Source organism: Cupressus sempervirens, chromosome 6 (assembly GCF_028749045.1).
Source record: "Cupressus sempervirens isolate cs-2001-9-10 chromosome 6, ASM2874904v1, whole genome shotgun sequence".
Lineage (NCBI taxonomy): Eukaryota > Viridiplantae > Streptophyta > Pinopsida > Cupressales > Cupressaceae > Cupressus > Cupressus sempervirens.
Window position 1 is genome coordinate 410,747,212 of NC_143123.1, and position 14,519 is coordinate 410,761,730.

General features: G+C 34.3%; 1 pseudogene; it reads left to right on the forward strand.

The window, feature by feature from the left end:
* Window positions 1-3,693: 3,693 nt before the first annotated feature.
* On the forward strand, window positions 3,694-5,357 carry LOC149552805 (hyperosmolality-gated Ca2+ permeable channel 4.1 pseudogene; annotated as a pseudogene).
* The last annotated feature ends 9,162 nt before the right edge of the window (window positions 5,358-14,519 follow it).

Consider the following 14,519-nt stretch of genomic DNA (forward strand, 5'->3'; position numbering starts at 1 on the left):
AGTACTCAAACAATCATGGCTATCATAAAGTGCTAAAGATCTTCGGTTGACAGAATCCCAAATGCTGCTGAAACATTCCTGAATCCATATGCAAGAAACAACTGGTAACTCAAGCAAACTACTTACCTGAGTAATGTGACCAATACCAGCTAACTTCATATATCTATCTGATATTGTCTTCTTATTATCAGCAACCACATATGAACAGCCTACTACAGAAAACTGAGTGTCAGACGTGCCAAATGAAATTAAGCTTAGCTCCATGCCATGCTCATTCTCATGTTTCTCCCATTCCTGTAAAGCCAAAGGAGTATTTACCAAGGTTGCTTCATTGTCCTCAAGCTCACGAGAAAGCTTGGAAACTTTTTCCTCCTTCCTCCTCAAGGCATCTGAATAGTCTTTAGTAAGGCTAAGAAGATGGTCACGGTCTGATAGAAGATGTAAATAGCTTGACTTCATGGTTCCCATTCCTTCACTAATTGCCTGTAAGTCAAACCAAGAAGATTTTTCCTGAACTCCCTTATGTCTTCCTTGTAACTAAATCATTCGGATGTGCTCTTCTATCATCTCCTGCATCCTGTCATGATGAGATAAAGAAGCCACAATACTATCTTTGCTTACCTTTAGCTGGCTGGACAAATCATGTGAAGTACTGCCATTCTCATCCGCATGTGACGAAGCATATAGCTGAGCTTGGTACTCTCTCTCAGCAAAATCATAAATGCTTGATGTCTGCTCATTTCCACCAGGTATCTCATCATCAACATCCTTATCATCATCTGAACTCGCCTCACTGTAATCATTGCCTGTTGGAACCAAACCACCTTGAGTACCTGAGACATCACCCTTGGGAAACTCGTATTCAACTGTCTCATCTTGAGTATCAAGTTGATAGTTATTATCCATCAGCGTAATATCCTTCACCACTTCTTCCTGTGACCGAACTGAAGCCTCTGACCGGTTGCACACTTGTCTCTCGAATTCCTCATTAAGGTTCCTAGTAACATCTCTCATTGTATCAGTCAACACTTTGTGAGAAGATTTGAAAAAATGAAATCCAGTTGATTTATTCACCTTAGCTGGGACGGACAGCCTGTCAATCATATGGTGGTGCTTAACCAACAGTTCAGACATGTTATGTTTGATTTTTCTAAGCTCATCCTGAATACCTGAATAGTCCTCCTTTCCACAATTCCGACTTTGAATATTGTGTCTATTACTTTTCTGAGATTGTGTCCTTGGAGAGGTTGTGTTGTACCTGTCCATCTCGGTTGAAGTCGAGTGCTGATTACTCATGTAAGTCGGTTCTCACCCCACAGGATGGCAAGAAAACTGCTTTGATACCACTGAAATGACCCTAACTATAAAGGTCACTAAATCCCAATATTGTACTGTGGTAATTCGTCAAATATTTTGCAAACAGGCTCTGAAACCACTGAGATAACCCTGTCAGGATTATTGCATCTTAAACACCAAAATACTAAAACTTCAAGTGTTAGTTAACTCGTCAAACACTTCGCTGGCAAGCTCTGATCTATTTTACAGCTTCGATGAATTATAAAAGAAATCTTATGAATTGGGGAAACCCAGAAATCTATGGAAATGGAGAGCCCACGGGACTCAATGCCGTGATGTCCTGAGAAGAAGAAGGAGCAACAACAGCAGCAGCGAATTCGAATAATTTAGATGTAACTTCTGAAGAATGATCCATAATTTCTTGTACCATGTGCCGAGATCCACTTCTATGAGCTTTGCACAATCGAGGCAGATAGACTCCTTCACCAGCAGCAAGATTGAAGTAGAGATTGATGATGTTATGGTAGTTTTTGTAACACTATGGTGAACTCAATTTGCTGGTGAATTTGTACTCCATTAGACCATCGCTGGATAACCCCACTACAATTCTGTCGAGCCCACAATCATTTAAACATTCCTCTATTTCAATCCATTCATTTATCTCTTTAGCTATGATCTCTGATGTCAGACACTTGTATTTTTTGCTGCCATCATTCAGAACGGTCTTCTCAAGAACACAGCGTGCTCCAGAGGAGGCAACAGAAAATGCACACACCTCCGCCGGCAACTCCTTGCATGTCAGGGCACCTTGACCCTACATTTGTCTGCTAACTTAATCTTTGTTGGCAGATCTGCAAAGACATCCTAAGAAAGGAACCCGAACTGCTGATGCTTCTGCCGGTCGTGCTGACTGTTCCCTCCACCTTCAGCAATCTTGAACAAATGTATGCGATATGCACTCCTCACGATATGCACTCCTCAGAACTGACGCCTATGCGATCCTACTGCGGAATGTGACAAATCAAGAACCATGCAATCGGATGATAATGTTAACTCAAAACAAACTGGTCTTTGCGGGCATGGTTGGCCTGTTAGGATGCTGAAGACTCAGTTGGTTCACATGATCACAGGGGTTTTCAGCTCCCTTTCCCAATCTTTCGCTAAGAGATGATTTCGGCCCTTTGGAATCCAATATACCATTAATACTTGTGTGCATCTTACATGATGGAATTGTAACCCTACTAATGAGGGCGGCCTTGTGATTTGGAGGATTCCAACTTCCGCAGCTTGCGTTGTCTTCCTTTTCCAGCTTGGTCTCCCAATCCGTCAGCCTGCTTATTTGAATATTCAGAGCCGATGGATCTAGCTAAATCTACCTTCATCAATTCATCACCACCACTGGATATGATGAGTGAGTTAAACTTGCAATTTGAGCCCGACGGTTAGGTTTTGATCCACCGAGTTAAGTGATCTTTACAATTTGCCTTTGACCTAGATTTCGGTCCTAACGATATACGAAAGTGCTATTGGAAGGAAAATCATTCCCAGATCTATTCACACTTCAGCCTTCTATATAGAATGCTGAAGAAGTCACCTTACTCCTCTTGCCAACAGATCCTGGAAAAGAATGATGAACTTCAACCCTTGCAATATCTTGAATCTTCGAATATCAATTCTGAGAATGATCCTTCACAATTTTTGGCTATAAACCAAAGATTACCGTCCCGATGAAATGACTGAATGTCACCTCCAATTTGCAATAATTCAGATGATATTTCACACCCTCAAAATTGCATACCAATTGAGAGTTTTCATTCTCAATGGCCAACTATGACAATTGCAGAAACCCTAGGTTCCACAATGCACCTGTGAATGAATCACAATCTAAAAAACAAAGAGAGATAAAACAACTGCTTGATTCGAATGGAGCCCCGGGGTGCCTATTTATTCTTTTCTCTCCACCTTCTCCAGAGACTTCTAGAACATTTTTGATCTTATCCCTCAAGTGACTTTATTAAATATTTTTATAATCCAAGTCACTTTATTAAATATAAAGTTATCTTTTAATATTCATTTATTTAATTAATTAGTGGAAAATAACTCCATTTTTTAGATTTATGCTAAAACTAAAATTGGCTATGCATATCTTTTCATGGCATGCCTATTTTTCCATTTTGATGTTTGTCCATTGGAGATAATAGTTGTACTTCTTAGCTTGTCTTTGCAAATTTTAGTTTCAAGTTTCAATCTTTCATCAATATAAATATATGAATTGAAATTTTGTGTTATCAATCATTTATGCCATTATAATAACTTAATGGGTTATTGGCTCTCACCTTTTCACTTACTTAAGTTAATTGTAATTTTAAACTTTAAATATAAATATCTTCTATAAAAATTAGGGATGATATCACATGGTTGTAGGCCCACATTGATGGTAGGGAAATCTCTGAGGAGCATGAATTTTTTTAATATTTCTATGAGCAAGATACAATGGCCCACAATGATCCTTTTGTTGAAGAGTGACACCATGGTTCATACTATGCTAGATTGAAGTATGAATGGAAGAAATCAAGGAGTGGGTTGCATTCCATTTGGGTTTAACTGATGAAGATAGATTAAGGAGACTTGAAGCTCACCATGAAGAACTTGAAAGTAGGTTGGTAATTTTTAAAGATGAGTGAGCTCAGGGCATTGGGGTTGCATTTTTCATCTTAAAAGATATCTACACTACAAACAAGACTCTTCAGGATGCCAAAACTAAGAAAAAGAAACCACAAATTGGAAAGTTTGTTTCTATTATGGAGTTGTAGCTTGAAAAGAGCCATTGGAAGGTAGAGAGAGCACCACTAGCTACTAACATATATTGACATCATTTTTTTACAAAGCTTTAGATGAATTATTGATGTAGAGGGTATGGACAATGCAGCATCAGGGTTGGCTTGGGTACAGAGCTTGAGCTAGGCTATAGCTCTATTCTTCTAGTTCTTACCAAATATGCTAATTTTGGTAAGCATGTACATAATTATTCCCACAACTCTATCATCACTTTCAAATATTGAAAGCCATTTGACTATCTTAGGAGAGCATTAAGTTGTACTGGTTTAAAACATTTTTATATTTCGTTGTTAATTTGATTTTTCTATGAGTACTATTGGAGTCATCATTGGAAGGTGTTCTCTTGAGGATGGGTTAATACTATATGGATGGGAATGATTGCAAGAAAATTGAGGAGTATATGAGTGCATTTTTTTCACTAGGTCCTTTCTATCCTCTCTTGCTTTCGTGATAGCAAGCACTTTTCTAGGCATATCTTTTGATTTGTTAGCTCCAATTCCTTGGATAAAGTAAAAATTGTAAAAGTTTGGTAAAAATGGCCTGTTGTAGTCATCACTGAGCTGTATGTCACTGAGTGTCAAGAGGACAATTTGGAACCATCTTTGTTATCAGAAAGATACTTTAGTTTTGATGATGGAGATGGCTCAACACAAAGGGAGAGTGTAAATGGGCTTGATCTATAGGGAAGAGATTGACCAGTCTATCCAATTAGCAAAAAAGATTGCCGTCAGATGGTTTAGACTTTTGATTTTGCATAGTATTATGCATTTAATCTTACAATCTTTTCATTGACCCTAATTTATTCTACCTTCGCACCTCTCGTGCTACTTGTAGGTGCATGTTACTTTGGATATCGGTATGTGGTGGATAAATACCATTTTTTCTTTGTGTCATTTTCATGGACTACCATAGGAAATTATTGAAAGCTCATGACAACCTTTATGAGAATAATGCATCTATGTGTGATTCTATTCTTGCTATATATGCTATTCTTCTTCTCAATCCGAGGAGATTCTAGGAAGTTGTAATTTATGTGTACTTTTGTGATGATCATAGTTTATTTTTTTAAATATGGTGTAGATAAACTAATATCCTCAACAAAATCTAGTTTTCCATAGGATATACTGGAGGGTGTATAGACCATTGATAGTATTGTTGATGGACCCACCAAATATGAGGTGTATGCACAACCAAAGTATGATTGGGATGTTTCTTCTATTTAATTTTTTTCATTGAGGATTTATTTGGATTGATATTGAATACATGTATTTCTCTCCATATTATTTAGAATTTTCAATTCTAATCTAATTGGACTTTTATGAGGTCAAACACTTGGAAGTATGGTTGTAATGTCAAATGTATGAAATAGTTGTAGGATAACTAATTTTTTTATGTTTGGGTCAAATTATGTAAAGTATATCAACTAATTCCATTTTTAGACATTTTATCTTCCCAACTCCTAGACATACCCCTTGCCCACCTCTCCTTCTGCAAAATTGGCCAATCTTTATGATTGGAAAAAGTCACACCAAACATGAGGCATCTTGGTTGAACCCTTAGGACCTAGCCACAATATGCAATGGATTAATTTTAGAAAGACATTAAGTGTGGAAATGGTAAATATGGACATTTGGAATGGTAAATTATTTTCTTCAAATAAAATCTTCTTATTGTATATAGTTTTCTATCTTCATGTTAGATGGCTGAAATGATTTTTCTCTAGAGATCTTCATGAAGGAATTTCTTTTAACAATGTTGTTTCCCATCTCAAACCTATTTCTTGACATTTTAGGAATGTTTTACTATGTTTCTTGGAGTTTGGAGGATAGATGGATGGGGTGTGTGAGAATGGCCAGTATATTTTTGGGTGTGGAAGGGGGTCAACTACCCAAATATTATATAAAATCACTAGTTAAATTAAGAAAATATTAATCAAACTAATAGAAGCTAAAGTTTTGTGCTAAATTTTCTATGGCTAACTATTGATCCAATAATTGATATTATAATTATAATATGCATTTTATTTCAACAATCTTAGTTACAAACTTAAAACTCAGGAGTAAGAAATCAGCCCTAATAAATAAATTGATAATATAGTTTAGTGAATATTAAGGGTTTCTTTGGGTTGGGAGACCTAGTTGGGCTACCAGTAATGCTATTTCCTATTCCAAACCTATTTTGCATCATTTAGAAATGTTTTATTATGTTTTTTAGAGATTTGATGTTAGATAGATGGGTGTGTGTGAATGGCCAGCCTATAAGAGATTATGGGTGTCGCTAGGGGTTAAGTACTAAAATAATATATTGAAACAATAGTTGAATTAAGAAAAATTTGACAATATTATTTAGTGCTTTGTTACATTTATGAATTTGCACCACTTTCTCTATTACTAGGAATAACTTAATTATATATCATTGATAAAAACTTTCTTTTCATGTGTCTTATTTATAACAAATTCCTATTTTTATGTTGTTTGTAAACTAAGGTTCAATATAATAAATGTCAACATTAGGTGTAATGAACACTTTTAGCACCCACCTGAGCATAAGGAACAATACTTGTGTGTGGCAAAAGTACTCCAAATTATATTTTATAAGAGTCTATCACTGCAATAATTTAGAGAAGTGTAATTGACATGAAATGTAATTGTAAAATGCTTGAAAACAAGAATTTAAAATTGTTGAATTGTTATTGATAAATATTTAGATTATTGTTTTCCATAATAACTAAAATTTGTGTTCCTTAAGAAGAGAATATCATATTATAGTGACTATGATCATGGTAGATCTAATATTGGGAAGACAACTTTGTCAATTTTTTGCATTATTCTTTAAAGGGTATTAGCTCAATGGAAGAGCACCTACTTTATAAGTAGGAGGATGGTGCTTCAATTCCATCTTGCCCTAATATGACTAAATTAATGATTAAATAAACTACCAAATATTACCATATATACTACCAAATATACTACCATATATACTTTGTAAACAACTACCAAATATACTAACAAATCAACTACCAAATATACTACTAAATCAACTACCAAATCAAGTACCAAATTAAATACCAAATCAACTACCATATATACTACCCAAAAAATACCAAATAAACTACCAAGTAACAACAATAAATGACTAAATCAATGACCTAATCAATGATTAAAATAGTTTAGTCATAAATTTGGTTGGGAGATAAATGTCTAGCAATCAACTACCATTGGTCACATGGTCAAAATTAGTCACATATCTACAATTTTTAGTAGTTTATTTAGTAATATATTGTGTTTTTTGTACTAGTGTAAGTTAGGCTTGTAAAAAGGTGGTTTTTCAAATCAACTATGTCTTAAACTTGCTTCCACACTCTAGGACTCTAAATAGTCTCATAAAATGAAATTAATTAGAGGAATTCACAACCAATTTGGGTTTATAGTCATTGCAAATACAAAAACCCCAAATTATGCCTTCAAACCCTCAAAAGACAAGGCTTTGTCAAACTCTGCTCTCCCAATTCTTTCATCAAGATCTAAAGGTTGTAACACCTTGTCTTTGACATGTATATATGGAATCCAACATAAAAATTTCCTCTTCTTAAGGTCAAACTGTTATTGCTATAGCATACTTAGCAATTTCAATGTAAAATCCTTCCAAACAACATGGTGATCACCAAGAACTCATCTCCTTTCTTCACAACTACACATTATTGGGTTAGTAGGCTATGATACAAGTATAATTAATGACATTCCATGAGAACCAAGCCATAGATTCATGGAATGGCCATTCCTTAAAGAGGTTTTTATAGGAATGATTAAGAGCCTAAAACATAAAGAAAATACTTTTCCCTCCTAAATCCAACTAACCATTGTAATTCAAAAATGTGAATCTACAACATTACAAATTTTGGCTTTTAAAAGCATTTAGACTAATCCAACCTTGCTAAATGACTTAGATAATCTTATTAAGAATTCCTAAATACTAACCTATCCCATTATGATCCCTTTTACATCCTAATGACCATTTAGTCTCTTTTTGAGCCTTCAGGACCTAGGATTTACATATTTTGCATTTTTATGCCATGATAGGCTTTAAAACTTCCTAGTTGATTCCACCATGATATAAGTGGTTTTTCTTCATGCTTGGAGTCCTCTGGTTGTCCTTATTTTCCTAAAGTTCCTTTGCACCACTAGATCTCTCACTTACATCACACATTGACCTAATTTCCCTACTACTAACTATGATACTAAAAATTTCAACTTAAAGCTTTGTAACATACCTTTAATATCATGATTTAGGGATCCTACAACTTTGCACCTAAATGCTTCACTTCACACTTGAATTTGCTATCAAATTGTTGGCATAAAGTTATTTGCCATTAGTGACAACACTTTTCTCACAGTATTAACCGAGTAAAGAAGAACTCAGTGTTAACCGAGTTCAGTCGATTAACTAAGAACTCAGCATTAACCGAGTTCGGTCAGTTAATTAAGAACTCAATATTAACCGAGTAAAGATGGATACAGTGTTAACCGAGTTCGGTCGGTTAACATAGGACTCAGTGTTAACCGAGCTTAGTCGGTAAAAAAAGAAGTTTGTTCTACCGAGTTTGTTTTGCTATTCGGCCGACTCAGTTAAATTTTGTCTACATTTATTCAGCCGACCATTGCATGTAATTTTAACCAGGATGGTATATATATGTAATGTATTGTATCATTCTAGATGAATGAAAAATATATGAAGTATGTGAAGAATGTGTGTGAAAGAAAGTAAGCAGAATTTTGAAGGTTTTCAGCAAAGTCAGCATTGGAGCAGAAAAGTTTTATCTGTCATATCAAGGACAATCAGAGCATAGCGGATCTTATTAGCAATCAGTTGTATTCAGATCCACTGTTTCATTCTAACAGGTGAATCAGTTTTTATAAATCCTTTAACAGGGTAGACTTAACAGTCTTTGTACCAAATCTCCTAACACAGTGCATACTTATGAAGTATGTTTCAAATCCTTTAACAAGGTGGATATAACAATCCTTTATGCTCCTAACAGGGCAGATCACCAGAAGTGATCATTGTATGCCTTAACCGACTAACTTCCTACTGCAGTAAAGAAGATTTGTGGGTTTCATCCCCACCCCAGTTTTACTTTCTATTTTGGAAGGTTTCTGGGTCACCAAAATCTCTGTGCTTATGTGTTATGAATGTCTACATACTGCAGATTAGGTGATTAAATATTTTACTGGTTAATATGAATTGATTTAAGATTTTATGTTTACTGATTCACCCCTCCCCTCTCAGTAAACTGTTATATCTTGAATATTTCCAACATCAAATCACTCATTAATTTTCTCCAAACTCTTCACATAATCAAACGGTACTGAATATCTCACTCACAATCCTAAAATCATTTAAAATTTAACTCAACATTAAATGTGCATCTTCTTTATCTTAAAAAGTTGTCACTGATTACTAGTAAACTTGTTTTCTTCCATACAATTTCTCACGATCATAAAAATCCTTACACACTTGACCATAGCTTCGCCTCTATGTCATCTACCTTTTACTAACTACACAACTTTTAATTTGTAATCTATCATCATTTCTAATTATCTGACACTCTACCTCTATTGGAAATGCTTAATTTAGATAGGATGAGTCACAAACAATTTCTAACTTCAATTTCCCATTAGGTGCATCAAAATACTACTCCTCCAAAATTGCATTAGAACTTTATGGATTAATAGGTTTCACAAATGCTTCCTTTAATTCATCAACATGCTCTTTGATTGCTTCCTTCATACTATTGTTGCTACCATTATCATTTCTTCTATCATTTCTATTATTTTTCCTTCTACAATTAGGGTTCTTGTTGAAGTTCCTTTTGTCCATTCCACAAAATCTTGCTATGTGTCCAAAATTGTTACATAACTGACATACATGTGCATTACTTCTCTGATTGGTTCCATTCTCACTTTCAAGTTCTCTATGATTCCTTGCAATATGTCTAGGATTGTTATAGTTGTAACATACAAACTATTTATTTTTACTGTTATATTTCTCTCCATCATTAGATCTGATTTTTAATATTCTTTTTTTATTACCTATAGGGTTAGTATTCCTAAAATTTCTACTATTCCCATTATTTCTATCAAACTTTGGTTTTTTATAATTTACAACTTTATTTCCATAACTATGATAATTATAACAATAGAAATTATTAATAGGTTTAAAAGACTTACTCATGTAATCCCTTTTCATATGACCAACTTCATTTCATATGAAACATCAACCTCTAAATTCATGTCTAACTTCCTTATATGATTCATCTTTCTTAGGTTCATTAACTTTCTCTATTTTCTTTGGTTCTATTGGTGTTTTAAAACAAAACTACTAAACAACACAAGGTTCAATACCAAATTGATATTACTCACACAACCTAAGGATTAGCCACTTCCTATTAATAGTTACATGTGCAAACCACTTGGACCCAACTTCAACAAAACCAAGGGTGGTTTTCTACTCTTTAGGCTCTGTAAAACCAAGATGGGTATACCCAAGGGATGATTCAAGGTTGGAAGCTACTATATGAGAATTACTTTAGTTTCATTTTAATTTTCATCTCATATCCTCAAATACATACATAATTCTAACATATTGAATAAACACATCCCATATAATAGATTTGGTCAGAATTCTTCTATAAATTTGCAAGTGTTCCCAAAAATAGTGGCTAACTAAGGTTAAAACATTCCATGCAAACAAGTGCTGACCATCACTTAAAATCTTCAAAAAAATGTAAATTAAAGATGATTGTGATTTTAGATTTGATGCTTCTTCATAGTATACCTATTCTACATACTAAGTAAATTTTGATCAGTGCCTATTCCATTGGGATTTAGAGTCTACTTCAATTCATAGATCTAATTTGTTGCCTTACAACAAATATTATCAGCAATTCTTATTGAAGTTCATTCTTATAGACATCCTTTCTATTACCATGACAATCCCATCAAATTCATCAAATCATTTACTTAATTCATTGAATTAATAGCAGTAATGAAAAAAAATACAATCTTAAATGAATTACATTCAATTGAACAAGCTTTACTCACACAATCTCAAAATAACTAGGTAACAACAAAGGAGACAAAACTCAATAAAAACTGATATGGGGACAACTCAAAACTTGTATTAATTTTCTTTGAAAATTGTATACAATTGTAATAAACTCAGAATGACCTTAGAAAGAGGCATAAAGATCATTCCATACTAATGTATTCTTAGAAAATATGTAGAGAAAATACATTATAAATTGTTTTCTCAAAGACTAGACCGAAAACATCCTGAGTGTAATACTAAAATGCATTAGAAATTGGACCATTCTCTAGCCTTAGAATCTCACTTATATAATGTGAGATGCAACAAGCTTCAAGCATAGAGAACTGGCAGGTGTCTACTACAAGAGATATTTACATACACCTATCAGTAAAAGACAAAATTATGATTAACAGAAAGATTTGTACACCAAACGTTCCTTTGTGGGTCCCTTTTTGTTACATCCTTTTATATTGTTGATTTTCTAATTGGCTGATATTCTGAATCCTCAACATATGTGGCTGCCAGACTTGCTAGTGATGTGTCAAGTTCTAATTCATGTAGCTTCACCTCCACTCTAGCATATTCACTCATATCATCATGCATTACCAAAGTGACAGTTACTCTTGATTGTGTGTTTGTTGAGTCATCTAACTGATCCATTGCATCTTTTGCATGAGATTATTTCCATTCCTCTTTTACAAGTACTAATGGAGGTGGATGGATGATTTGTAATTCATCTCCATATATTTCATCAACATCACTTTCAACTTTTACTAATTGCTCACCAGAAGCAATATCCTCCATCCACTTGTCATAGAGTGCATCATCTAGCTAGTCAAAATGCAGAATATCTTGTTGTTTCTTGATAACATATTCTACTTCCCTATCAATATCAACAAATTGTTGTTTCAAAGAATTAAAGAATATTTGGGCTTTCACTATCTCCTCAGTTGTGGTAGCCCACCATGCATGTCTTGTTTCATTGATAATTGTATTCATCCTTAGACAAAATAAATCATCAATTTCCTTTTCCCATTCATCTTTGTTTTTTAAATTATTTCTTCTATCTAAGGCATGAGGAAACAAACTAAACTTTTGGCTCTTATACTTGTTTAAATAGCCAACTATTATTCTTTGCAAATGAATTCTCTTATTATCAAAATCATGAAGATTATAAACCATATCATAAGCCTTTTCAATTTGATCATATGAGATTTTTATGATAGAATAACAAAAAAATGTTATTTCTTCCCTCCTTACCCACTTATTCACAATACACTTTAGAGCCTCATCACTTGCTTTCAGTTCTTTCGAGATGCTTATCACTTTAGCCAAATAATCATATACTAATGGCCATTCAATTTTGTCCTGCAAATATGTGAGAGCCTTTCTCAATTTATCTTCATATTCTATATTCAACTCAAGATGTAAGGCCCATAGCTTGATCTTTTATTCTTCAAAGTCTTCAGTAGTGTAATACTATGGCCTCTGTGGGGTATCTAGCATCTTTATAAGAGGAGTGGATTTAAAAGGCTCCACTAGGGGATGTGGATATGTTATTCTTGGTCTTGTAGACCTCCCCATTAATTTGTTTTCAAGTTCAATCCTTTTTTGAAATTCCTTATTGTAGGCCTCTAGGACACTATCATATTTACTCTGCAACTCAAATGTGGCCCTTTCTTCCATTTTAATAGTGGCCAAAAGAAATTGAGATGAATCTACATTCTAGTGTGTAGCCTACACATGAGAGGTGTCAGCCAGTCTTCTTACAACTATATTTCCCATCAAACTAGAATCATCTAGTTGTACTGAGGTAGCTCTTGACCCTTTCCTTAAAGACCATATAACCAAAGCAGCTTGGTCCTCACTGAATGAAGCACCTATGAATTCCTTCTTATTTGGATCTTGGAAATCAAACTTATTTGAAATAGAATTAAAAATTAATGCATTTGCAATATCCCAATTGGGAAACAGTAAAATATTTGAAGCCTTTACCATTTTCCTCCCCTCTTCAAGGGTTATGTTTTGGAACTCTTGAATCATTTGTTCCTTTATCTAATTTTGTAGGGCTACCTCCTCTAGTTTAGGATGCTCTTTCCTCAACTTGTTGCACCTTTCTTCAAATTTATTCATGTTAGCTCTCCATGCAAATTGGTAGAAAGCCCTAGATTTAAAAAAATTATCATTTGATAAAAATTGTTGACTTGCTTGTTCTAGTACATGGTCCAATTCCCTTCCTCTATAATCAGCAACTATCAACTCAAAACTTGGTGTTGGAGGCTCTCAGGGTCTCCTTCATTTATTTTTGACTATGTAATAAAAAATCCCCCTTGTGATCCCAATTTTTCAGTTTTCTCTTCAATGAGCTATTCCTCTTCAATTCTCATAGGGGTCTATGAGGGTGAATATTCCTCAATATGAGGATCCTCTTCCCTTATTATTTTTCTCCTTTTTAGGGAGGGTTCAGAAGGTCTTTCTTCCATGACATCACTAGTAGACTCAACTATTTGTTTGCCTTTTTCCACAGTGGTCCCTTTATTTTGAATAATAGTATACCTTGGCCTTTTCTGGATAGTTAACTGACCTACCCTTATATTGGGAGTAAAACCCAATCTCCTCATTACTTTCCTAGCCTTATTTGGGTAAAATATAATAAATAATTGCTTCTTTTCATTCGGTGCCTCCATTATTTCAAAAAAACTATTCATAAGCTTATTTATCTTATCGACATTTGTAATAGCATTGTCCAAAGGACTATAATCTAGATCAAAACAATGAATAAAATCTAAAACTTTAGAAAAGACTCTCCATTTCTCTTTTCTAGTCTCTTGTTCTTGCAAGGAGTACTCATTCCTTATTAGGTCTTCAGGAAAATAGAATTCATGCTCAATTTTTCCAAGCTTAATTCTACATCTCAAAGCCAAATTATAAAATCTGTTAGAGTCACAAAAATGAGGGTGAGAAATAGCCATTTTGTAAGGATCCAAAATTTTGTTTAGAGAAAGCCAACCCCCTTTTGTGTTACAAAATGATGGGCCTTGTGCAAGTGGGGAAAATTGACATTGTTGATCTTTTCAACAAAAAGATTTCTTTTACTCCTCCCAGCTGCCACAAAAATTTAGCTACTCCTACCTTCAAGGGCAATTGATAGGGTAATACATGAGGACTTCCTCTAAAACCATAAATTCTAAACATAGAGGAAATAGAGTAAAAGATGACATCATCCCAATTATGTGAAACTTTCAAACCACTGGGGTTGTCCATAGGCCTAATGAGATTCAATAGTGCCTTGGGGATTC